This window comes from Notolepis coatsorum, assembly GCF_963971535.1.
Source record: "Notolepis coatsorum genome assembly, chromosome: 7".
Lineage (NCBI taxonomy): Eukaryota > Metazoa > Chordata > Actinopteri > Aulopiformes > Paralepididae > Notolepis > Notolepis coatsorum.
This window is the reverse complement of record NC_140171.1, coordinates 143,092,402-143,118,462: the sequence shown is the minus strand read 5'-3', so window position 1 is coordinate 143,118,462 and position 26,061 is coordinate 143,092,402.

The window sequence follows — 26,061 nt, the reverse complement described above, 5'->3', positions numbered from 1 at the left end:
GTTTAATTACTCAGTGTATTATCGAGTATAAATAAAGTTTGAATGAATTAATATAATTAGTTTGAATTTTTAGGTTCTGTATTTATAATTTTTAAAATTTTTGTTATTCTACTGTTATTCTATTATTCTATTATTGTTATTGTTATTATTATTATTGTATTTGTGCCGTCATGTTTTGTTTTATATTCTATGTAAATAAAGGGAAAACATTTTAATAAAAATAAAAGATTGAGCTAAGAACCTCCACAAACTGCACGCCACCATGTCCTCACTCCTCACTCCCCCTGCACCCCCTCCTCCATCCACTCTCTCTGCCGAGGACTTTACCACCTTCTTTGAGAGAAACATCCACAGCTTCTTCTCCCAACCCCCACCCACTCCCAAGTGCTCAATCAGGAATCTCATCTTTCACTTTGTCATCTTTCTCTCCCCTCATAGACGCCATTGTTATGACACTGTTGACGTTGAACCCTCCCACTTACATGCCAGCTGGGCCCGATACCCTCCCCACTCCCCAGACCATCGCACCACAGACATCCTCCCAATCCTGACTGCACCCATCAACTCCTCTCTCAACTCCGAGGTGGTTCCCATCCTCTTTAACCCTTTCACTACCACACTACCAACCAAAGGGTTAACCCTTTCACTGGGGCAATACAGGAGGTTAACCCTTTCACTGCCACACGACAAAGGGTTAACCCTTTCACAGTATGTAGTGTGGTAGTGAAAGGTTAACCTTCTGTAGTGTGGTAGTGAAAGGGTTAAAACAAGCCAGAGTCACGCCCCTTGTCAAAAAACCAAGCCTGAACCCCACCATCATAGATAACTACCGCCCTGTGTCTCTGCTCTCTTTTCTCTCTAAATCACTTGAACGTGCCGTATCCAGCTCACTGATTGTCTATTACAGAATAACCTCCTTGATCCAAATAACTTTTTTTTTTAATCCACTTTTTCTCCCATTTTTCTATATTTTTCTCCCATCCCAATTTCGTATCATCCAATTCAACCCTCCCCTGTCACGAACGCTGTTTCTTGCCTCCCACAAGCCGGCTGCAATGTGGACTAAGTCATACATAGCACAAGTCCCCTCCGGTACTTGAGGTAACAGCAGTCGCATCTTTTCACCTGCGCAGCTCGATCTCTGAGTGGCGAGGAGTAACGCGTGGGAGGCTCACGCTGCCCCCGACACTTCCTGATTCTACTGCGCAGGCGCACCAACCGACCTGTAGGAGTCGCTGTCCACAACGCCCGATCCCCACCCATATCAGTTTCCCACCCCCTAATAGGGCCAATGTGTATTAGTACGGACGACCAGCTAAACTGAAAGCAAATGTGGCGCGCTGGGCTCGAACAGGCAATCCCAGCGTCTCCAGATTCCATGGCGAGCGCCTTGCCCACTACGCCACATAGCCGCCACCGTGATCCAAATCACTTAAAGACTGGTCACACACTGTCGACGCAGTCAACCATCAGATCCTCCTCACATCCCTTGCAGGAATGGGAGTTGTAGGTTGTGCTCTGGCATGGCTGTCATCATACCTCGATAAGTATATTGGAGAGATTGGTGTCCCCCAGGGCTCTGTCCTTGGACCCCTCCTCTTCTCTCCCTACACCAAATCCCTGGGTAACATTATCACTTCTGATGTCCCTTACTACTACTATGCTGATGATACTCAATTCTTCCTCTCCTCCCACGCCCTCAGATACCCACGTTTCTAAATGAATGTTGCCTGTCCAACATGTCCGCCTTGATGATGCTTGCTGTGGGGGAATCTTCCCCACTGACCAATCATTCAATCCCTGACCGGCAAGAACCTAGGTGTGGTACTTGGCAACCGACTGGACTTCTCTGCTCACATCCCCTCAGCGTCTTCCGCCAGGCCATCAGAACACTGATCTCTCCACACACAAGCGCACATGAACACACACACACACACACACACACACACACACACACACACACACACACACACACACACACACACACACACACACACACACACACACACACACACACACACACACACACACACACACACCACACCACACATCCTGCACTCTCTCACACACAAACACACTACAGGTCACTTTAAACACAAAAGAAAAGGTCACTTTAAAAAACATAACATATGTTTTTGTATAGTATAGTTAGATATAGTATAACTATATTGTATAGTATATTGTATAGTAGTGTAGGACTCATTACCTTTAATTCGTAAGCTTAGCATTGTATTGTATTTTATCTTGGTACTTTTTATCATGTCTATTTTATTATCTATTCTATTTTATTCTATTATTATTTGTATTTCTTTGCACAATCAAGGCGGTCTTAGGGTGAAGAGAAAAGAAAGAAGAAGCAACAGAGAGGCCACGAGGCCATGGATCAGCTTCTTACCGTCGTCTGTCCGTGGTCTGTCAACGTGGTTTAGATGTTGAGTTCATTGCTGGGTTAAGTACTTCTATTCTATTCACATAATATGCTTACTACATATATCTATTCTATTCACATATATGCTTACCACATGTATCTATTGCTATGTCCGCCCATCACAATCACACAAACTGTCTAACGCCTGTCCTGTCTCCCTGTGAGTGGCTGTCTCGGAGTGATGACCGGAGTGGTGGACGTCCCGTGATGATGACCGAGAGGATGCGACCCTCTCTGCGCCGCCCCCATGCCTCAAATAGATCCGCCATCAGCTCTATTTTTGAATCTTTCAAAATGTTCAGTTGCTATTGCATGCACTTATCTGTGTTTTATTACACATATGTGTGCATGCTTACCAACTGTTTCGCCTGTTTTATTGCAACACTACTATCACCGACATCTAAGAAGGGAGATCCCCCCTTGAACGTCCCTTCTAAGGTTTCTCTTCTCCACATTGCCTGTGGTGCATTTTTTCCTATTGCTAGGTTTTAGTGAGTTTTTCCATACCTTCGTGTGGGGTATGTCTGGGAGTGTTGCATTCATTTATTTAAAATGTTTTGGACTTCATGGTGTTTTTGTTTTGTTCATGACTTGTTTAAAGAAGACGTGTCCGGCCCATGGGGACATTAACATGTGTTGTCGCGCCTTACAAATACATTTGATTTGATGTGATTTGATTTAGATGAAAGAGGAGGCAGAGACATCATCTGACCGTCTTTCTCCTGGGGCCCTGTTCCTCGTACCTGGCTAACTGAGTTAGCTGGATAATTCTCAGGATAACTTGACATTTTCGGTTCCCCGAAGCACGCTTGTCTAAATCACAATGGCAACTGATCAAAACGTTTGAACCTGCTCCAGGGCAGGGTTTAGCTCAGTTAGCTGGATAAACTGGCCACGCCCTCGCAAAAAAATGCCAGCTCCCTTCCTCACAGATCCCATTATACCATTCTGAATTATGTTTTTGTGCTTCATTTTTCTAGAGGCAGCTTTTGAAATGTAAAATAATAGACCTAAAATGCTGATAATAAATCATATTCAGCCTATGGATTTACTTTGTCCTAAATAATGCACGTCATAGCTATACGGTGCTCGTGAGTCGCGACACACACTATGTGGTTATTTTAATAACGGAGCATTGCAAATGTGAATCCCGCTGGGATATTTTTAATGAATGAAACGTTTGGCTCTGATTCGTTTCATATTCTCCACTGTGGATGTATTTGCTTAACGGAGCGCCCGGATTGTGTTTCATTCAAGCATAAATTGAAGCGTCTTTATGGGTGGATTGTGGATGTGAATTCCGACGAATCTGAATCTGTGGATTGTTGAATTGTATCACTGTCACTCACACGTTATTGTGATATTGTAACTGGGATTAAAATGTCTAAGGAGATGCGCTGTTTGATGGATTTGATGATGTGGACGTGACTTGAGAAAAGTGAATGAGCAATTGCAAGCCTTTGACGTTTTGATGAATGAAAATGCATTTATCTGTTGAAGCACTGTTATCTAATGATGAACAAGAGGGTGATGAACATGACTGGTGTTACTGGTATAAACCAAATGTTAATCAATTCAATGCATGTATGGATGATGTCCGAAACAGATTAAAACATGATTAATAGTGAAACTGTATAGCCTCCAAGCCTCTCTGACACGTTATTTCGGGGGTCGCGCCTTGAATACTTTGGGAACCATGTATTTATATAGTACATGATACCTAAGCGCATACAGTACAGATATCCTCATAAGTATCTATTAATTCGTATCAATTGGATACTCTTTGGGCTTGTTTTTATCTACTTATTCTGAAAGAGTTGAACTAATTATTTATAAGATCTCATTCGATTATTCATTCCATTAAGCCTACTGCCAGCAGGCATATTTAAAGAAATATAATCTGATTGATTTGGGTAATGAGGGACTTAAAATGTGCCTATAGATATGCATTTAACTTGTCGGTGAGGCTATTGAGCCATACTGTATTGTATCCATTCTGCAATCTGTTATAAAGTTTTCAATCAATCAATTGTTTATTGTTGTTTATTGTTTAAAAGGATCCCCATTAGCTGCCACCTAAGTGGCAAGCTAGTCTTCCTGGGGTCCACACAGAAAGACAACACAAAACACAAAACATAACAATACATGAGATACATATGACAATCACAATTCACTTAATTAATAATAATAATAATAATAATCTAAAAACAGTAAAACATTGTAGACATCATTATAAACATCAGAATATTTTGCTCACATATTTAAGTAGTGCATTCTCAGGTGGTATTTGAAAGACACTTTGCTATTCAATTTACTTATGTTCAGTGGGCAGTTATTCCAATGATTGATGGCACGATAAACAACCGTCCTCTTTAAAGCATTTGATTTTGGACGTGGTAACATAATCTGTCCATCATCGGCTGACCTAGTAAAATAAGAATGAACCTGACTGCATCTGACAATTTGTTTGTATAAGAAAACAGGTTGAGACGAAAAGACAGTGTTCCTGAAAAATGTAACCGTGTTGAAAACCAGCCTATTCTCTACCGTTAACCATGAGAGTTGATGGTGCATAGTGATAGTGTTTGTTCTTGCAGCTCTGTTCTGGGCAGTTTGCAATTTCTTTAGTTGACCTTTGGATGCAGAGGACCATACTGGTGCACAATAATCCAGGTGACATAAAATGTAAGATTTCGCCACCTGTCCCACAATGTATGTAGGGACATAAGAAAGACATTTCCTCACCATGGAGATACCACTCCCCATCTTCTTCACTATAGTATCAATGTGTTCTGCCCATGACAGCTGGCTATCAATTATTATGTCCAGTAATTTTACTTTATTTACCTGTTCTATGGGTTCCTCAGACAAGTTCAAACTCATTTTTGGTATAGATGACAGTTTATGACTCGAACCCAAGATAATTGATTTGAATCAATCAATCAATGCCGTTAGAAAATCAGGATTTCTGCGATCGACTGTCGACACCTGCTGTCTTTTCAAGTCTGGTTCGAATTAAGAGACTGAATCAGCGTTCAAGGAACAGGGAAAGCCTGGTTTCAAACATCGGGTTAATTGAATCTGGCTAATGGGACTTTTGATCGATTTAGTTTAACCAGGTACAGGGAATAGGGCCCTGAAGTGAGCGAGCGCTGTGATTTGGGACGTGCCACCGTGATGACCGGACATCTCTGGGACACTTCCATTTATGACTAATATCCCTCCTCGCGTTACCCTGCGAGACGTTAGCATTGAGCAAGGCGTTCAAATCCCTCGCCTCCCCTGCTGCCTTATTTCATTTCATTTATGACAAAGGTAAACAGACAAACAATTTGTCATCCTGCGCCATGATTCGATCTATCAGTGTTCTGTCATAACAGGATGAGGCAGGGAACAGAATGCTTTTTCTTGGTATGTGTCCTGACTGATTGATTTTTGTTTTGACAATATATAAATAAACATGTGACAGAAGCACAGTCTGGAAATACTGCCAAGGATAAAAAGAAATAAAAGCTCAGAGCTTATTTCCATTGTGGTCCTTGTAGGGGGGAGGGAGGGGGGGGGGGGGGGGGTAGGGGAACAAAGTGTTCCCCTAAAGTGCATCATACAGACATCGTAAAGACACATGACATCACAACACAGCACATAGACACATAAAAACATGTAAAAGTGGTGTGACATCATCATGTTAACCTATACCGTTGCACAGGTAAGACGTGACATTACTTTAACATACCGCGTGTGTATGTGTGTGTGCGCGTGCGTGCGTGTGTGTTTTCTGTGCTGAAAGGTGAGTCGTGAAATTTTTGTATATGAATAACTTGTCTTCAGTTAAATGTTTTGAGTAGTGGCTTCCTGTATTGATGGAGCAGGGCAGAGGAGATATCCTCGCAGGTCAACTGAACCCTGACAGCACAGTACTTGCAGTTGTAAAGTCAATCTAAATCAAATTGGGTGTGGATGTAATATATCAGGAGAAGCATTCAGGCATAGGCTAGCACTGGGGTGTAAAAAGTACCCAGATATTATACTTAAGTGAAAGTATGGGTACTGTCTCAAAATCTGACTCAAGTAAAAGTCAAAGTATCTGGCTAAAAATACACTTGAGTAAAAGTAAAAAGTCCTACTTTTAAATGTACTTAAGTACTCAAAAGTAAAAGTAAAAAAAAATTGGAAAGGGATAGATCAGGGGTCTCAAACTCATTCCATCGTGGGCCAAGTTTTCATTTTAACTATACATTGCACCAGGTGAGTTAGTTGAAGAGGTGAGCCAATTAGTGAAATCATCAGCTGGTGTTTAGGCAAGGCTGGAATGAAACCAAGCATACACTCTGCCCACAATGGAATGTGTTCTGTGATAGACAATGCTGAAATGAAAGAACAGGACACTTTTTTGCATTAAAATTATTTAATGCACTTCTCCATTGAAGGTAAACTAACATGGACGGCATTCACATCACAGCATGAATAATATCACAATATTAAAGACCGAATACTGTAGTATCCTGAATAATATCACAATATTAACCACAGCATACTGGATTATCCTGAATAATATCACAATATTAAAAGCAGAATAGTAGAGTACCCTGAATAATATCACAATATTAAAGACAGAATACTGGAGTATACACTGAATAATATCACAATATTAAATCCAGAATACTGGAGTATACCCTGAATAATATCACAATATTAAAGACAGAATACTGGAGTATACCCTGAATAATATCACAATATTAAAGGCAGAATAGTGGAGTACCCTGAATAATATCACAATATTAAAGGCAGAATACTGGAGTACCCTGAATAATATCACAATAGTAAAGGCAGAATACTGGAGTACCCTGAATAATATCACAATATTAAAGACAGAATACTGGAGGATACCCTGAATAATATCACAATATTAAAGACAGAATACTGGAGTACCCTGAATAATATCACAATATTAACCACAGCATAATGCGGATTTTGTACTCCAAGTGGATGTCGTTTAAGGCACTGGCCAAAACATTGAAAGTATCGGCGCCCTTCAGTCTTCTGCAGGCAAGTGCAGCAGAACGCCTTTCAAAGCATTCAGTGTCGATCCAGTGAGCGGTTACCCCAATGAAACTTCTTTGTCGGGCTGTCCAGCAATCTGTTGTTGTCGCGATCCATTCAGCTTCACTCATAGCAGCAGTGACTTTCTCTTTCATGGTTTGAGCAGCTTTGCTGATCTTCGAGCGGACAGTGGGCCTCGTAATGACGTTAGTGCTTGGTCGCAAACCATTTATCAGGTTTTTGAATGATAGCAACTCAACAACACTATAAGGTTGGAGTCCTTGAACTATGTATTTTTTATGTAGATAGGGCCATGGATGCTCGTCTTGTCCGTCCACGCCGTCGCCGACCGTTTCATCCTCTTCATCGCTCATTGTGGCCATCTTCTATGGCTTGTCACTCTGACTGTCTATTCTTCTGATAGCAGGTGTTTAATCAAAGATCCCCGCTTTCTAGTCTTGCACAAGGACCAATCAGCATGGGTATGGGTGGGTTCATTTTCCATTGATGGGGATTTGATTGGCTGTTTACCTGGATTAATAACGTTAACGTTAGTTTGGCCAGATAAAGAATTCAAAGATACTAATTAAAATGGTTGGACCTGCGAGATTTGTACTTTGTAGGTCTGCATTTTAAATGTAAGGAGTAAAAAGTATGTTTTTTTTCTCTGAAATGTAATGGAGTAAAAGTACAAAGTATACAAACCTAATAATACTTGAGTAAAGTACAAATCCCCCAAAACAGTACTTAAGTATTGTAACGAAGTACAATTACTCAAGTACTTTACACTAGCAGCATGGGGAGGGGGAGGGGGAGGGGAGGTACAGGTAGTAGAAGACATACAGGTACAGGTGTCGTATATTTATCTAAATAAAACCTGTAAATTAAACAATAGAAATTATGCACATATATGAAATAGCAAAGAACTAGGTTATTTTCTCTTAGAAAAATAGAGACTCACAGCCATGCCAAATCACCTGTTAGGTTAACCATACATTTGAGTCAACAAGAAGGCTGTTAACTGGCCTCAGTCGAAATGGATCAAAATGACCCATATAAGCATTACAGGAAGGATTAAAATCATCTAGCGGTTGATGGAAAAAGCCACAGGAGAACTCAGTCAAAAAGCTAACAGTGCACCCCTTCAGCCTTCACTTAGCAGTTATAGGAAAGGCCCAGAGTGCCATAAAGATAAAAAAACAGACCAAATGGCAAACAGATGACACATCTTCCTCCACAACGAACAGGGATGGTGCGCCCAATAACTAACTTTTAAGTCAAGAAGTGACGGCCTGAAGGCCAACATCCGAGTGCTGTTTACTTTAGCTAAGCAGACCAAACAGGCCATTCTGTGATACCCACTGTTAGGTTGAGTGGGTACTATATTTCCATCTGTATGAGGGTCGCATTCAGGGACACTTGGGTAGATCATTCTAAGAGAAGACTAGTTCCTGTCCCCTCTTTAAGGTCACCTTGTAACGCTGTTTCGCAAGACCCAAATGACTCACTTAGAGGGGAGACCTTCTAGCCAATAGAAAAGCAGGCTCTCTGGGGTGACGGCACTGGATGGGGCAAGGGTGGGGGGGATTCTCTCTTCTCTATAAAACCTACAGGTTGAATGATGGAGAAAAAACCAGAGACGCAGAGAGACAGAGACACGGAGACACCGACACGCAGAGAGAACGGAGAAGCAGAGACGGAGAATCCACCCCACCACAGTTCGAGAATAAGAGACGCCACTAAGAAGCCCTCCGGGAAAAGCTGATTAGAGATAGAAAATAATTGATGCTGTGAACCAGATAATTTAAGCTGTTGGATATTCCAATAAAACAACAGTCAGACTGTTTACACCTGCCGCGCTGTCTCCGCCTCCCCGTGATTTCCAAAGGACCACATTTGAATGAACTGTTACTTAAACGGGAAATACAACGAGCAGAGTAAGCTATTCCACTATACATTAGAGAACGATCATATAGCTATAACATAGAATCATTGAGAAGATACATTAATCTGGCGCCGTGACTGCCGGTCTGTACATCCGAACGGAACCCAGGACAAGGACACAACAGAACTTCAAAAACTCTCAGAGCAGAGCAACGACGCCTGACTACACCATCCTCGAGCAACAACAACCAGCAGAGGCCAAACGGTGAGTTGAAGATGTGTCTGTGTTGTCGGGGTTTGTTTGGGCAGATTTCGAACAGGGGTAGGGAATGGTTGCATTGGCGCGATCGAGTTGAACGATTGAGCGCACAGCCGTATCGGCACTAATGAAATTAAGGGGATTGGCGCGATCGGGTTGGACAATAATATAGTTCAGGTCGCGCACTGCTGAGGGGCTAGAGGATTGCGCCAGGTTAGGCGACAGAGACTCTTGTTTAGAATCGTAGGTTCAAATGCAATGACAATAACTGGAGACGTCTGGTTTGTACGTTGCTAAAGACAAATCGACGTCGTACGAATCCGTTTAATTCTTACGGAACAAGAGATCTGGAGCGCGTAAGGTAGTCCTCTTAAACCTCGGAAAAATTAGCACTTGTGCACTGGGGGGTTATAAAGAACTGCGCTTATGTTCGAACTAAAAAACTGCACTTAGAAGCGATGAGGCATTATATAAGGACTTTGGTATGTAACAATGTATATATGTTGTTTAGATGAAATAGGATGACACATGCATGGTATCATAGCTATGATCAAACGTACGTCATCATAACGCTAAACGTCGCGGATTACTATATTGTTGCAGTATACGGAATAGAGCCGTTTTATACCCGGGAAGCTACTGCTATACAAAGCAGGGCTAATACATGCTAAGCTACGTTGCAAGCTAACGGGGAATGCTGGGGGTTATTAATGTTTAGTACGACTGTTGTGTTGAGATGACGGAACTTATAGCTTCATCCATGGTGGCTGAAAAAGGCTACCAAATGATGCTACATGATGTGCAAGGTTGACCAGTGCTAAGAATGATTATGTTGCTGAATGGAAGTATGAGTGTAACTGTGCGGATGAGAGAGAATGTGTGTGAATGAGTCTGCTAGAGGTTATGACTTATGAAGTGGATGCCAGTATTTTTTGTATCATTATGATAACTCTAGGGACGGAAACCGGGGACACCATACCACTGTCCGCGAAAACGACGTGCATACCGTATGAACGCTGCGTTGCGATATCGAATGAATTGAGTGAATGGCGAGTGAGATGGTACCAAAGGGATGTGTGACGTTCTTTGAAATTTTTGTATCAGTGGTAATAAGGTCGTGGTTTAATGTGGTAAAGATCAAAGAAAGCAGGGTTCTTCTTCTGCTACAATGATTTAATGGCAGATCGCGGCCACCACTGATGACGTCACTAGGGTGCGTCTGCTTGGTGGGGGCCTAGAGGGGGTGCGTTAGATTTGAAATACGGGGCTGGATCGGGAGCGTTAGATTTAAAATACGGAGCCGGCCGGGGCTGATACTGTAGGATTTATAAACGAATGCTTAATAAAGTTAAAATTATGTTATAAAATATGACTGGGTTGTGCAAAACGTCGCGATGTGTTGTGCCGCTCAAATCAACAGGATAATGGGCCGTGTAGGAAACGCTATTGTAAGGGGCTAGGCTAAGCTAACTAGCCGTGCTAGGCTGATCGAGCGATAGCAACATTGAGCTAAGCTAATGGGGCTAACAGTATTAAGCTAATCGTGTTAGCAGTGGACAGCTAACTATGCTAAAAATGCTAAGCTAACTATGCTAACATGCTAAAGCTACCTGTGCTAACAATGTTGCATGCTGGGAGTCTCGGGGAATATCGCGTGATGCTGTTTTGGCTGACAGCGAGACCTCGTGAGTGTAAACGTGACGTAAGCCTGTGGCGACGTCTCGCGGGAAGCCATCCTTAATGGCGGACTACGATTCGGTACAGGGAATTCTGGGAATTGGGGTTCATGTTGTGTGAGCACGTCGGCTGACGTCATGGGAAAAGTGGCTGCGTGATGACGAGTACTGTGGGGCAATGAGGTTGATGTGCGAATAGAGACAGCAGGGGGCGGTGTTGTCTTTGAAATGGATACACCTCTGCTGTTGCTTGGCCCTCTCTCCCTAGGTTGCCCCCCTCCCTTCCTCCATCCCTCCCTCCCTCCCTCTCTCTCTCTCTCTCTCTCTCTCTCCCTCTCTCTCTCTCCCTCCCTCCCTCCCTCCCTCCCTCCCTCCCTCCCTCCCTCCCTCTCTCTCTCTCTCCCTCCCTCCCTCTCCTCTCCTCTCCTCTCTCTCTCTCCCTCCCTCACCTCCTTTTCTTCCTCCATCCCTCCCTCCCTTTTCCACTCCCTCCCTCCTTTTTTCCCCTTTTATGGCTAAAATGGTACAGTATATGAGAGGATACTAGAAGTTTCATCAGGGCCCCCCCCTCCCCACTGTAGCCTTCCCTATAGGGTGTGCCCCCTCCTGCACTATTATAATGGGTGCCATCCTGCACTATTATAATGGGTGCCATCCTGCACTATTATAATGGGTGCCATCCTGCACTATTATAATGGGTGCCATCCTGCACTATTATAATGGGTGCCATCCTGCATTATCATAGTGTGTGCCCCCTTCCCCTCCCCCCTTCCATCCATCCTGCACTATCATAGTGGGTCCATTCCATCCTTCCATTTATTATATGGTGTGAGCTCCCTATGGTACAGCTCCTTCCCTGGAATGCTTCCTTTCTCCCTTCATAGTTTCTATGGTGTGTGCCCCCCCCCCCCCGCCCCACTGTAGAGATGAGATATCATCTCCCTCTATACCATAGTGTGTGCCCCCCCATGCAGATATAGTACTCTTTTCCCTCCCTCCCTCCCTCCCTCCCTCCCTCCCTCCCTCCCTCCCTCCCTCCCTCCCTCCCACTCCCTCCCTCCCTCCCTCCCTCCCTCCCTTCCTCCCTCCCTCCCTCCCTCTCCTCTCTCTCCCTCCCTCCCTCCCTCCCTCCCTGCCACCCTCTCTCCCTCCCTCCCTCTCTCCCGTTCCTGTGTGCGTATGAGTCACGTGTCTGTTCTAATGTTTGCAAACAATGCACCTTTAGGTGTAGTTGTGATGCGCTCTGCTCACGAGGACAAGTTTGTAACATGAGACGCACAGGAGGTCTTGTTTCGCATTTAATTTAACCAGATGTGTGGAGGCTTGTTTCCTGATACTGGTTCGAAGATAACTTCACAGTTATTGGCAATTTGTTTCCTTATATCGCTTCCTCCAGGGTTCCAACTTGTGTTGACAGACGGCAACCCTGCTCAAATACGGAGCGTCAGCGCTCTCGCTGGACTAGAAGGGTGCACTCAGTAGAGCACAGATGTCCGCCAGGACGGCAGCCACACATGATAGTGATAATAATGGATTGGATTTGTGGTGCGCTATTTGTTCGATGGGATCCCAGAGTGCTACGCTACAGGTTTAAAACAGTTATAGGGAAGAAATAGAACATGGTTAATTAGAAACATAGAATATACGGAGGATTTGAAAAACGAGGGCGATAAAGTTAAAATAGGAGGCTGACAGTCGAAGGCCTTTTTGAACAGGTGGGGTTTCGGCCTGCCTTCTCCCTCCCCCCGTCCCCCCCTCCTCCCTTCGTCTCGCCGTCTCTCTTTTTCTTTCCCCCTCTCCCTCCCTCCCTCCCTCTCTCCCTGCATCCCTCCCTCCCCCATTCCCTTCTCCCTCCCTCCGTCCCTTGGGGTATAGTGGTGGCTTTTAGGAACTCCATGCAAAGACCATTAGTTGTATTAAGCTGTGGGTTAACTGGACCAGGCTATACGGTGAAGTCTGATGGTTGATTCTGAATATAGAAAGGAAATAAATAAATCTCCCTTCATAGCATCCCCCCCTCCTTCCCTCTCTGTGCCCCCCCTCCCGTCATAGCTCCCCCCCTCCCTTCATCTGTCCTCCCTCTCTCCCTCCCTGTCTTCCTCCCGCTCTCCCTCCCTCCCTCCCTCCCGGTATCTCCCCTTCCCTCTGTCTATCCCTCTCTCCCAGATGGACTCTGTTGATTGATTGGTTGATTGAAGACTTTTTCAGAATGGGTGCAATACAGTACGGCTCAATACACACGATTGTTAAGGGGTTGCAGACCAGGGAAAGACTTTCGTCTTGTTTACATCGGGGTCCCCCATTTTCGGTTAATCAGGACATACATGACATGCAGTTAGTTAGAGTGTTCGAGTTAGGTTGCCCTTATGGTGGGTTTGGGACAGTGGTTGTATTAAAATAGTGTTTACTTTACGGAAGGGTAGGTTAATATTCATGGTCGTTTGGGAACTCCTCTTCCGTATGTATGTCTCTCCCCCCCTCTGTCTCTCCTTGTATTTCTCCCTGTGTCTCTCCTTCTCTCCCTCCCTTCATTTCTCCACGGGCGCCCCCCCCTCGATGCCTTGCCTTCGAATGGATTGTGGGTACGTTACGGACCGTTTCTAGTTGGGGTCCCTCCAACCCCCAGACTGGCCCTCTTGTGTGTGGCGTGTGTGTTTGGGCTGGGGGCAAGGAGTTTGAGCATTTGTTATAGGGGAGATGGGTTTTACATTAGGTTGGTTTTGGTTAGAGACGGTTGTGGCGTGTTTTTTGTTTTTCATTTTAGGGAAGGTGCCAGTCCCCTAGTTTCCCCCTTCGGTTGGGGTCCTTGGAGGCAGGGTTGGCTTTGCGTCTTGTTGTGTGTTATTGGTTGGGTGGTTGTTTTAAACTATGTAGCTGTTATGTATGTGAAGTAGGTGCCGGTACAGGTGATGGTTGGACGAGTTGTGATATTCCTTGGAAGGGGGCTTGGGGTGTTTTCATTCAGGTTCGAAACTGAGGGAAGATGCTTTGGGCTGTGAAATGACGGGTCCCTGTGGATTCAGGGATCATGGGAAATGTTGCGGTGGGTATAGTACTGGGGTTCATGAATTTAATAACGTGGACAACTGGGCTATGTAACGGTCAGGGGTTTAGTGACCTAAGTTGCTAAAGATGAATTTTTTCCCGTGATAGTGGTTGGAAGCAGTGACGCCACCAAAAGGTTTTTTTTGGTGGTGTGAGGGGGTATGTGTGGAAAAATAATGTAGAATGGTGTTGTATGAAGAATGTGATGAAGGCGTGAGATGTAAATGTGGTGAGAAATGTAGGAGGAAGTATAGTTTTTGATTTTCATAGTAGAAAGCAAGTAGGGAAGATAATATTACATTTATACATAGTTAATACGCGGAGCAGTCATTTAAAGTATAAATTATGACAATTTCAACAAAGCAAAAAGAAATTGGAACAGATGGCTAACCAAGTTTACCATTTGTTAGAATTGATAGGTTGTGTGGAACTTAATGATTATGTTCCCCAGAGAACCAAAGGTGAAAGGAACACACAAAGGATTGGAACCTCCAGTTTCCGGTTGGACAAACGGACAAAAACAAGTAAAGCCGTATCGTTATATTCAAGTAGATCACACCGAATCTCTCTAGAAGAATTAGTATAGGAATGCCCGACATTTCCAATGCATAAATATTGAGGAAATGACAAGGGAAATGCCACTGTATTAAGTGTTATGTTTTTGCTTTCTTTTTGCACAGGCTCGGCGAGGACTGGGGCTCTGACGATTTCAATACCAATTGGGGAAATGGCTATATGAGCCTTGGTATAGTATGAATGATAAGAAAATTGTCAATCCCTGTCTGCACCGGTATAAATCTGATAGTGTGGGTGAATTTTAACTCAAGTAGCGAAAAATAGGTTTGGACACAGAGAAACTTGTTCTTCCAAACGGTGATTGCAGGTGTGTTTGGAAGTGGTGAGAATGTCGGGTACATAGGAAGTTCACCTTAGTGGAACATTGATAGGAACAACTGAAGGTTTAGAAGCAATAACAATAGCAAAAGTTGACAATCTGTCTATGTCAAAGACTGGAAATATCACAATAGAAGTGAAGAAGCCATGGCCAAAGAGATTCAGGCCTTTACAAAACCTTGTATTTAAGTATAGAAAAGGAGGCTGTTATAGATTGAGAAACAAAAATAAAAAACAGAAAAAGAGAGCACGAAGAGCGATGAAAAGAAGTAATGCCGACAATAGCAATAGGCTGACAACCTTTGCAGACACTCCCGTAGAAAGATTGATATCTGAAGTTAATCTGATTGAGTGGGATGTGATGGAATTTCCTCAGGTGACCAGTATAACAGAGGGACTGGAAATAATGACTTTGATTCCAATACAGGAGGTCTTACAGGAGAGAGAACCAGAGACAACGGTTTTACTCCAACCAGAACCGAGCCACACTGGGGTGTCCATTGCAGGCGACTGCAGTTTAACCAAGGGACAGAGAAAGAGACTGAGAAGAGCGGCGTTGTTACAGCCGTCCCACGAAGTCCACTCTGGCCGTACGGCTGAAACAGGGACCGATAGCAGGTATGGAAATGTACACAAACAGTTTCCACAGCCCAGTCCAGTCGTCCCTCGAGACCAAAGCCAGGATGAGAGGCGTGGGCCAGTGACGAGGAGCCAGACAGCGGGGGCCAGGGTGGAGGTAGAGAGGATGACGTGCCTCTCTCCAGAAAGACAAAGAGCATTCACGGAAGCGTCCGAAAGACATGAGACAGTCCGTAGAAAACTGGTGGAGAAGCAGCTGGCGGTTGACCAAGTCACACGCGAGAGGGAGGTGCTAGAACAAGAGCTGGCGAAACAGACTGTGATCATGAGTGATGTAATTTTGGAAATCATGTTTCGTACTGCAGAACAAGGACTCAGTGAACAAGAGAAGTCACCTGCCCTGTTACCTGAACAGGAAGCGGAGCAGCGAGGGAATGATGACAGCCGCAGGGGGGGTGAGTTTCCAGGCCCCTCCCAACAACAAAAGGCCCAAGGTGCGGCGGCTGGGAAGAACAGGTATGTCCCTCTCTCATCCAGACAACAGAACTGGCAGCCCCAAGGAGGGAATGGACGACAAAGAGGGGGACCGCTTGGATGGCCGGCATCAACTGAGTGCTGGCAATGTGGAGAAATCGGCCATCTCGCTCGATCATGTGGCAAAGGGTGGCGGGCTCAGCAAGAGTCCAATAGAAAGCAAGAGTCCATCAGAAAACAGAGTTGCTGGACATGTGGAAAGTTGGGACATTTTCAGAAGGGGTGTAAAGAGGGTGTGTCTGCAAAGGCCATAGGTTGAATAAGAACGAAGCAGGAATGCACAAGCGAAGCTAATAGTGCTCGGGAAAATAGAGTTATTAATAAGTTAAAATGGGAAAAGGGACTGATTGGAATAAAAATAGAATAAAAAATATATAGAAGCGTTGGTACATTAGGTCATGAGTGGAAGCGACTAAGATGGATGTGCAACTAACAGGGAGAGATGAAATGACTGACAGATGCATGAGCCAATCGTACTAACAGTTCATTAATAGACCAATCATGGGTTTTCCTTTTTGCTACAGTGTGTCTGATCAACTCTTGCTGTGGCAGTGAGGAAAACGTAAGGGAGAAGGGTATGGTGGACGATTTTTGGTATCTCCCACCTGTGCAGCCTGGCCCGGCTGCACAGATTGGAGAGAGAGAGAAAAATGGTCACCGCAATGGCTCTTGTGGTCATGTGAACTCTGAACCAGACGGTGTCAGAGAAGGGTTAAACAGTTGATATTAGACATAATATTAAACAGAGTTAATAACAAAGGACTATTTTAGTAGTGATTATACATACTTGATCCAAGGGGGGTCAAGGAGACGTAAAAAAAAAAAAAAAAAAAAAAATTAAAATTTAATTTCTTTACTTAATTTCTTTTTAATTTTTATTTCTTAGTGATTATGCGGGGGTATTTATGCCTCTAGCTGATAGTTTAATTCTGTTGATGGGTGTGTTGCATGAAGGCACTCACGAATTTTTGTTTATGTTTGTTTGCAATTTTCTTTGTTTTTGTTTGACACTCTATTTTTTTTAGGAACTGACTGGCTGGGAGGGATCTCTCGCCGGTCAGGGATAGCAGGTGGTGGTGACACAGCGGGACTGGTAGGAATGTCTAATATAATGGGCTGGAAACTAAGGGTGGACGGGAGCTGGTTCATGGTTTAATTTTTTCCGCTCATTGAGAGTCCAGGAGTAGTATCTGGGGAGTTGTGTCACGTTTTTGGGTTTGGTAAGTGTTGGGCGAACGTGTTTCTCTGTTTATAGGTAAGCTCTGTAGGTTTTGGTCGCCATTGGCCAAATAGTTTACAAGTAGGGTGCAGACGTGTGAAATTGATAATTGGCTTATGGGAGACTCTGCACCGGCTTGTTGAAGGCTGGCAGAGTGTGTGGGATGTGTGTTTAAAGGGACTGTGGTTTGTTACCATGCACATAGGTTCTGTTGGTGGTTGGCCTCGTCTAGAGCTGGCTGTCCGGACCGAGGAGGCTGTCTGGAAACAAGGTATTGATAGTGTAATAAATGGTTATTCCACTTTCAAGGGTGGAGTGGTGATTGTGTTGAACTTGAGGTATTTGATCTAGTAAGATAGTACAGCACAAAAATGAATGAGACAAAGGTGATTTGATTGAATATTAACAATTGAAGCTGTGGAATATATAGATAACGAATTTGGAAAAAGAGTGTTGTCAAATACAGAACAGTAAAGATGTATCTGTGCGGAAAAGAGAACTTCCAATCCATTGTGTGTTTGTAAATAACAATCCAAAATGCAAAAAAGGACAGAGGGAAAATCGTTTCCTTCTGTGGAAAATCGGAGCAGTACCAAAAACTGCATACAACAAAGAAGAGGCTGTGGTTAGCACAAAATACAACAAGAAGAAAACAGTCAAAACGAGGTAGCCGTAAAGACCTCAGGAGGTTTAAACAGGGATAACTGACAGGGATGAAAGCGAAGAATAATTGAGGCCTCAGTGGTATTTTCAAGGAGAAGAGATGATTTATGTTTGCTTGTTTGAATCTCCCTCGATGTTTAGAGTGTTAATCTTTTGGGTAGGATGTATTAATCTTTTTTTGCAGAGTCAATTACACAAAACAGACACATTGAAGCTAAGTAAACATGGATAAAATAGTCTAAACAAAAAAGCTGTTATTGAAAGAGTGTTTCCTTGTAAAAACAGGAACAGCTTTCTTAGTCTAGAGTCATAGTAATAACTGATATTGTGTGTGACTGGGGAAGAAGCCAACGGAAAGAGTGAATGATGATTTTGTAACTGTACAGACGGAAATGGGTTTGGTAGTTCGATTTGTGTAAATTTTGGATTTTTTGAATTTTTTGAAAATATTAGCAAAAATGATAATTATGGTTTAACATGTTTAATTTAGAACATATTGGTGCTATATAGTGGGTTATGAAACCCACTAAGGGTGGATTGTCGTATATTTATCTAAATAAAACCTGTAAATTAAACAATAGAAATTATGCACATATATGAAATAGCAAAGAACTAGGTTATTTTCTCTTAGAAAAATAGAGACTCACAGCCATGCCAAATCACCTGTTAGGTTAACCATACATTTGAGTCAACAAGAAGGCTGTTAACTGGCCTCAGTCGAAATGGATCAAAATGACCCATATAAGCATTACAGGAAGGATTAAAATCATCTAGCGGTTGATGGAAAAAGCCACAGGAGAACTCAGTCAAAAAGCTAACAGTGCACCCCTTCAGCCTTCACTTAGCAGTTATAGGAAAGGCCCAGAGTGCCATAAAGATAAAAAAACAGACCAAATGGCAAACAGATGACACATCTTCCTCCACAACGAACAGGGATGGTGCGCCCAATAACTAACTTTTAAGTCAAGAAGTGACGGCCTGAAGGCCAACATCCGAGTGCTGTTTACTTTAGCTAAGCAGACCAAACAGGCCATTCTGTGATACCCACTGTTAGGTTGAGTGGGTACTATATTTCCATCTGTATGAGGGTCGCATTCAGGGACACTTGGGTAGATCATTCTAAGAGAAGACTAGTTCCTGTCCCCTCTTTAAGGTCACCTTGTAACGCTGTTTCGCAAGACCCAAATGACTCACTTAGAGGGGAGACCTTCTAGCCAATAGAAAAGCAGGCTCTCTGGGGTGACGGCACTGGATGGGGCAAGGGTGGGGGGGATTCTCTCTTCTCTATAAAACCTACAGGTTGAATGATGGGGAAAAAACCAGAGACGCAGAGAGACAGAGACACGGAGACACCGACACGCAGAGAGAACGGAGAAGCAGAGACGGAGAATCCACCCCACCACAGTTCGAGAATAAGAGACGCCACTAAGAAGCCCTCCGGGAAAAGCTGATTAGAGATAGAAAATAATTGATGCTGTGAACCAGATAATTTAAGCTGTTGGATATTCCAATAAAACAACAGTCAGACTGTTTACACCTGCCGCGCTGTCTCCGCCTCCCCGTGATTTCCAAAGGACCACATTTGAATGAACTGTTACTTAAACGGGAAATACAACGAGCAGAGTAAGCTATTCCACTATACATTAGAGAACGATCATATAGCTATAACATAGAATCATTGAGAAGATACATTACAGGTCACAGAATTATAGTACATTAGAGAAGTAAAAATAAAAATAGAATAAAAAGGCAGTGTAAACAATATACGATATAATTAACTTTGGACATGCACATATGGGCAACAAGGTGCGAGATGAGGGTATGTATGCCCTCTCAGTTATACTTGTGTAGCAGGGTGGATTATCCCTGCTTTATGGGAGTGGTTGTACACGGCCACCTGGTAGCGGGATGCAGTAGAGCTTGGTCTAACTGAACCCCCGTCTTTGGGCCCGGAACGTCGAACTGGAGGTCGGGCAGCAGGAGCGGATGGGGCCCAGGATTTACTAACCTGGGGGTGGTACTCTGGTCCTCCTCGCCCTCCAGGGCGGTCAGCAGTAGCTCCCCACACACTCTCACTTCCCCCAGTACCTTTGTTAGCCCTCCCACACCTGGTGACTGTAAGATGAATAATGATTTTCGCTACCCAAAGCAGTACCCTTCCTTTTAGACCTGTAGAGACCTTTAACACTGAAATAGGGGTGTAGGTGGGGAATGGTTAAATAATAATAGCATTACCCGGACCAACAAGGGTTAAATACACGGACTCAGTAATCGACACACACACAGTGTTCCCATCCAGTACTTGTTTAGTGTCGATTAAGATTAAAGTTACAGATAAAGGGGTTGGCCTCAATGCTATACGCCTTAGGCACCAAGTGCTCTCATTCAAGTTGCAGACAAATACAGTTGGCTTCAATGCTATACGCTTTAGTCACCAAGTGCTCTCATTCAAGTTGCAGACCAAAGTGTTGCCCACGTCTGTTCCTCTAAGGCAGGGGTCAGCAACCTTTTTGACATGGAGTGCCTGTTTGAAATATAGTTGTAACTAGTGTGCCTCAACAATATTCCATGCATCGTAATTTTATTTTTTCATAATCAGGTCTTTTTAATGATAATTTTTACATTATTACATCATTATTGTTATTGTTATTATTAACAATATTATTATGATGGTTGTATCAACCCTAAATCTGAGTTGGGGGGGGGGGAATGCAATGCAGACAAACAGCTGCATACAGTGCGACCATTTCACTCACATTTGCCCATTCATTTTTGGACACATCACACACCATCGGTGTGTGTACTGTATGTGTGCTGTCATAGCTCCACCTACAGGCCCAATGGAGAACACCAGGAGACACCGGGATGTGAATGGAGGGTGAATGTGAGGTATATCGTGTAAATAAGTTTTGATTGATCGCAAGACTACACTGTAAAAAAATTAATAATAATAAGTTACCAGAACTTAAAAATATTGAGTTCAGTTACTGTGCATTAAGGTTTTCAGTTTTCAACCCATAATAAGTTAACAGAAAAATAAGTACACAACCACATTATTTCAACCTAATAAAACTATGTTTATTGTCATTGTTTTAAGAACACAAGTTGACTTGGTAATACTCACATTTTGAGTAAAAAAATTTGCTTTTAACATGTGCAATGTTCAATGAAATAGACAAATAAATAATACAATTTGTTGATTAATCCCACTGGTCATAATGGTGACCGTAATAATGTTTTTGTTATAAGGCTCTGCAAATGTTACTGAATGATGTAGCAATGTATTTCCAGCTAAATTGAAATAATAAACAAATAAAGGGTCTCAATTAAATATGTGGTAGTAAAAAGAACCTGTGGGAGGATTTCAACAAGATAAATGCGACAACAGTGCAAAATATTTCACTATAATATTTCAAAGCAAAAAATAAAAATAAAACAAAATAATATATATATATATATATTTTTTGCTGCCCCCTGTGCCTATGAAAATGCCACGCGTGCCTAGGGTTGCCTACCCCTGCTCTAAGGGTTTACATATACTGTTGCATTACTTTAACAACAGGGAGGAAAGGGTTCATTGAATGGGAAATGGTATAATTGAACATGCACGTTATAACACTCAAACAAAATGAAAAGTGGGCCCACGTTACCAAATGAAAGTCCTAGCTAAAGCTGGCTTAAAATGGTTGGGGTACCCCTAGACGCTGCTGCTAGTGTGCATTCCAAACAACATTTATCTTCGCCCTTAGGCCTGCGCCACACAGTGAATTGTATGATACTGTTTCAGCACTCGAAGCGCCACTGTACTTAACCGAGATGGCGGGCCCACTCTCACCACCACTCGTCCGGGTGGTAAGATGGCCGTCGGGCGATCCCGCGATAACAGCCAGCGGGCCAGGGTACACACTAAAAACAGATGGGTCAATTCTATAACCCAATTTCTTGGTTAATCGTGTTGGGTTAAAATTATGGGTTAATTCTCTGAGCATAAGCATTATTTGGGTTATTGAGATTTAATTTTGACCCAATTTTGACCCAATTTGTGAGTTATAATAATTATGGGTAAATTTTCTGAGACATAACCCATGTCTCAGAAAACAGAGAGCTGGGTGTTTCCGCCGGGATCTGCAAAGCTACACCCCTCCCTTACTGGGAACTATATGTTCCAGTCAGTCAGACGGTCATGTTCACAGTCAACACGGTCCCACGTTCACAGTCAACACGATCCAACAAACCCTCTTCACGATCACGGAAAAGACTTCACTGACTCAAGGTAAGATCTCGTTTCGTTAGCACAGTATTTATATCTCAACCCATCCATTGTACATATTGCGTCGTGTTAACCATGCACTGTGAACGTTGTGGAACTAAATTAGCTAGCTCTTCACAGCTATCTGTCGCGTCATCAGCTAGCTAGCTATCCACCGCAAGTTGCAACTTAGCTACTCATTTCTATAATCGGTTCATCTCTAACCTTGTAAAAATATGTGGTAACCTCTATTAATAAATAAGCCACACGACACGACACGACACATAAATCATTACCGTTCAAGCATGCTACCGAAAGTGACCAAGTCTATGAGTATTACAAAGGTTCTGGCTAGTAGCTAGGCCTAGTTAACCAGTACTAGTAACGTTACTGTTATTGCAAATTTTACCGTGTTTTGGGTTGTAATGATACCAGATTAACTGGAGATTATCTATAGCTGTGTAACGTTATATGATTGATATCTTTATTAACCATATGTGTGTAATAAAGCTGTTGTCCTCTCAATGCGGTGACATAGCTGGTTGGCTAGCTAGCTACATACTGTGATTTAGAGCCATTTTGCGCCATTTTGAGGTCTACATTTTCCATCATCTCTCTAATGTCCCGCGATTCGGGCATCAATTTACAACATCCTATACTAAATTAAGCAGTAGACTGCGGAAGCCAGACATGTGGTGAGGCTTTTTACACCTGAATTCAGTGCTAAATATTCTAGGCTGCTATGTCAGCTAGTACTTGGCCTATCGTGCACACGTGGCTGAGTACTTGGGCATGAGGCATTAATTAATTGCAGATGTGTTCATTTCCACATTGCTTTCTTTTGTTTCAGGCCAGTCTTGATGGACAGCTTTGTCACAGAAAAATTAATTGAGTGGCAATTGCCAGAGCTCACAGACAGTTTTAAAGGTGAGCATTTTTACTTTCTTGACCATGAAAATGTTTCCATGACTAAGCAGTATAGGGTTTCAACACACATGCACACACATTATTCTGTTCTTCATCTTGGTTCTCATCCTGTTCTTGTTCTGGTCTCTGGTCCTGTGTTGGAGTTTGCTGCCTGGACTGTAAAAGTCTTTCTTTGTTTTCTGTCTTTTGTCTTTCAGATAAAGATATTGATGAGGAGGCGTTTCAACTTTTAGATGACGAAACAATCCGGAACCTCATCCCCAAAATAGGCCCCCGGCTCAAGTTCTCAAAACTTTACAGAGAATTTGTAAGTGATCACTAAGTTAAGAGTTCTAACATATCAAGGCAGATGGCGTATACATGCTTTAAATGCAAAAGGCTAATTCCTGGTGATGCCAAGTCTCTCTTTTCACATTTACGAGTAGCACACAATATAAACGCTTCATCCACTTATATCCAATGTTGTGAGGGAGTTTGTAGCAGAACATTTTCTTTCATTCGGTCTTACAGAAAGCACTTGCAAGGAGAACATAACGACAACCAGGCCCTGGCCCAGCCACCTAATGTACCAAATCAGGCTGCTAATATTTTCAATGCTGAAGAGCTAGTACTTTCTTGACCATGAAAATGTTTCCATGACTAAGCAGTATTGTTCAGTAGGGTTTCAACACACATGCATGCACACACAAATTATTCTGTTCTTCATCTTGGTTATCATCCTGTTCTTGTCCTGGTCTCTGGTCCTGCCAGCCTGGTCCTGTGTTGGAGTTTGCTGCACTGGATGGCACTGAAATTACTGTAAAAGTCTTTCTTTGTTTTCTGTCTTTGTCTTTCAGATCAAGATATCGATGAGGAGGCACCACCAGTACCCCCCTCACCAGAACCAGCAGTACCTCCCCTCACCAGAACCAGCAGTACCTCCCCTCACCAGAACCAGCACCTCCCTTCACCAGAACCAGCAGTACCTCCCCTCACCAGAACCAGCAGTACCTCCCCTCACCAGAACCAGCAGTACCTCCCCTCACCAGAACCACCAGTACCTCCCCTCACACGAACCACCAGTACCTCCCCTCACCAGAACCAGCAGTACCGCTTTTGGAGTTCGCAAAAGAGGGGTGGAGTTCTAGAGGAAGCAAGGTAAGCAAAAAAAGCCATATAATGTGCAGCTCCTCCCCCTCAGGGAATGCTACACCCATTTGCAAGGGGTCTGCTGCTTCAGAGAGCCTATCTGCTGCTTCAGAGAGCCTATCTGCTTCAGAGAGCCTAACTGCTGCTTCAGAGAGCCTAACTGCTGCTTCAGAGAGCCTATCTGCTGCTTCAGAGAGCCTATCTGCTGCTTCAGAGAGCCTATCTGCTGCTTCAGAGAGCCTAACTGCTGCTTCAGAGAGCCTAACTGCTGCTTCAGAGAGCCTATCTGCTTCAGAGAGCCTAACTGCTGCTTCAGAGAGCCTAACTGCTGCTTCAGAGAGCCTATCTGCTGCTTCAGAGAGCCTATCTGCTGCTTCAGAGAGCCTATCTGCTGCTTCAGAGAGCCTATCTGCTGTAGAGAGCCTAACTGCTGCTTCAGAGAGCCTATCTTCTGCTTCAGAGAGCCTATCTGCTGCTTCAGAGAGCCTATCTGCCGCTTCAGAGAGCCTATCTGCTGCTTCAGAGAGCCTAACTGCTGCTTCAGAGAGCCTATCTGCTGCTTCAGAGAGCCTAACTGCTGCTTCAGAGAGCCTATCTGCTGCTTCAGAGAGCCTATCTGCTGCTTCAGAGAGCCTATCTGCTTCAGAGAGCCTAACTGCTGCTTCAGAGAGCCTAACTGCTGCTTCAGAGAGCCTATCTGCTGCTTCAGAGAGCCTATCTGCTGCTTCAGATAGCCTAACTGCTGCTTCAGAGAGCCTAACTGCTGCTTCAGAGAGCCTATCTGCTTCAGAGAGCCTAACTGCTGCTTCAGAGAGCCTAACTGCTGCTTCAGAGAGCCTATCTGCTGCTTCAGAGAGCCTATCTGCTGCTTCAGAGAGCCTATCTGCTGCTTCAGAGAGCCTATCAGCTCCAGAGAGCTTATCTGCTGCTTCAGAGAGCCTAACTGCTGCTTCAGAGAGCCTATCTGCTGCTTCAGAGAGCCGATCTGCTGCTTCAGAGAGCCTATCTGCTGCTTCAGAGAGCCTCTCTGCTGTAGAGAGCCTAACTGCTGCTTCAGAGAGCCTATCTGCTGCTTCAGAGAGCCTATCTGCTTCAGAGAGCCTAACTGCTGCTTCAGAGAGCCTAACTGCTGCTTCAGAGAGCCTATCTGCTGCTTCAGAGAGCCTATCTGCTGCTTCAGAGAGCCTATCTGCTTCAGAGAGCTTATCTGCTGCTTCAGAGAGCCTAACTGTTGCTTCAGAGAGCCTATCTGCTGCTTCAGAGAGCCTAACTGCTGCTTCAGAGAGCCTATCTGCTGCTTCAGAGAGCCTATCTGCTGCTTCAGAGAGCCTATCTGCCGCTTCAGAGAGCCTATCTGCTGCTTCAGAGAGCCTAACTGCTGCTTCAGAGAGCCTATCTGCTGCTTCAGAGAGCCTATCTGATTCAGAGAGCCTAACTGCTGCTTCAGAGAGCCTATCTGCTGCTTCAGAGAGCCTAACTGCTGCTTCAGAGAGCCTATCTGCTGCTTCAGAGAGCCTAACTGCTGCTTCAGAG